Genomic DNA, 2,259 nt, shown 5'->3' with positions numbered 1-2,259 from the left:
CTCAGCAGTGGGGAGTTAAACAGTGGGGCTTAATAAGCCTTGTCTGGTATCCATCCTATTCTAGCCATAGTTTGTTCCTCTGATCACTTCTTTGGCACACTTTGGTCCATACATTTTACAACACAGAAAAATAGACAGAATTCCATCACTGCAGGTGAAAATGCAGAGAAAAAAGTCATTTAAATCTTGGGCAAGTGAAACTTTGTTTCGGGCAATTAGATTTTTTATGTACTTGCCCAATAGGACAATTGAATTTTAGAAAACTTGTCAAACCATGCAATGTAACAGGGATCAAACTGCTGAAGGCCTGTTTGAACCCCATTGCATTGATGTTATGAGGACCGGGTAAGCTGCATCCAGTTTCAAAAGCAGATTGTTTCGCTGGTAATGTGTGGCAGGATATTCTGTGAGGAAGCGATCAAAGGAGGAAACAGAGCTAGCATACCAGGCTACAATACTCCCACTGTTGTTCTTACTCTGTACTTACCAAGTCTTGCACCAACATAGAGAAAATTGGCCACTACAAAGCCTACTAATTTCAGGGCTTGTTGTTCGTCCAAATTGTACCTCAATGAAACAGAAAAGGAAGGGACCAAAAATGTCACATATCTTCTTTAAAAGCACAAAACACTCATTATCACACTTTGAAGTGAATTTTGGGACCAGTTTTGATAGAAAATCCTTTGAAGTCAAAGGTTTGATCTGAACTTTGCATTTATAGAACAGTCAAGCCAAACATTATTTTAAGTTTCAATGTAAGCTTTGTGCTGCCAAGGAAAATTTAACAATCCGTCTTGTTTTCAGATAAAACAGAATGTGGAAATTGTCATAAAACTTGGATTGAAGTTGTTTTTATTTATAAGGTAGCATTACTCCGTTTGGCAAGCTCGCAAACTCACTTTTTAAGTTGTGAAGGCTCATTGGTGCAAATACTGAAGAATCAGAAATGAGATTTTGTTCCTTAAATTTATGACTGACAAAGTCAACCTCAGAACACTGAAAGGTGTCGAGGATTTGTTAATCTAAAGAAATTGTGCTGTGCACTTTAAGAAAATTTGTGCTGGCCACTTTTATTATAGATATAAGAAGATAATGTTGGCATGAATGTTGATAGTTTGTAAGAAAGAGGACATTAAAATTGCATGGTTGATGTTAACGTATGCTTTCATAGACGAGTTGGATGTGGAAACTGGCAAAAGAGATATCATAGATTTGACCATAACCAGATATAGTTGTTTTTTTTCATCACATGCTTGAATGTCATCAGTTTTGGATAAGTTTTAGCCATTAGACATTTCATTGTGCACATGCTATTTTAAAATGTGACATTTGTCAAGGAAGTTGTATTGTTACTGCATCAAACTCGCTGTTACTTAGCGAATGGACTGATGTACACTGGCTACTGTTGTATTCTGGACACTTGAGTGTGAGGTCCATGTACTTGTATATGATAAAAAACTGGAAGGAAATAAGAAATATGATAATAGTAAGCTTTATAAGCACAACCAAGGGGTACTTACATCCAACGTTTCGGTGTCTACATGTCAGACACCATCAGCAGGGTAGAATGACTGGATATGACAGACACGGAAACATTGGATGTAAGTACCCCTTGGTTGTGCTTAAAGAACCGTACTACATGAATAATTGCCAACCTGATGAAGTTATTTCAGAAATAAGAAATATGGCTAAGATGGAATAGTATATTACTTGTACATTATGCAGATGAGTTGTTTTATCCAACCTGTATAATCAAGTGCCATGGTAATCAGATCCAAGTTTGCCTTTTTTGAGCTAAACCAATGATAATCAGTGTACCTAAGATGTAGAGAAAGGGAGTCATGTGGGTTTGTTATCTGATAGATGTGCCAAAATGCAGTGAAACTGTGTTTTGTAGTGTCAATGGCACTTTATTTCCTCTCCCTCTCTCTCTCTAGAATCGATCTCTACGTCTCAAATTTATTGTACTGATAGAGTTGTTGATTTACTCTATTTTTCTATGCTGCAGCAGAATGTTCTCGAAAGCTACCAGTATCTGGCAAATAAGTGCAAGCAGGTGTTCATATATATCTGTTAGTTTGCAGAAACGTTTTGCCATAGTTTTGAAGTCTATAGGGGACCAGCGTAAATGTGTGAAACTTTTGTACACTCAAGAAGAAACTTCTTGTTGAGTTTTCGCACAAGAATGTATGTAGAGAAGACCTCATAATTGCAGCATGACATTGCCACGCATATGAGTTTCTTAAAAAGAACCTGGAT

The sequence above is a fragment of the Branchiostoma floridae genome, chromosome 13 (assembly GCF_000003815.2).
Source record: "Branchiostoma floridae strain S238N-H82 chromosome 13, Bfl_VNyyK, whole genome shotgun sequence".
NCBI classification, from domain to species: domain Eukaryota; kingdom Metazoa; phylum Chordata; class Leptocardii; order Amphioxiformes; family Branchiostomatidae; genus Branchiostoma; species Branchiostoma floridae.
Note: the sequence above shows the minus strand (reverse complement) of the source record.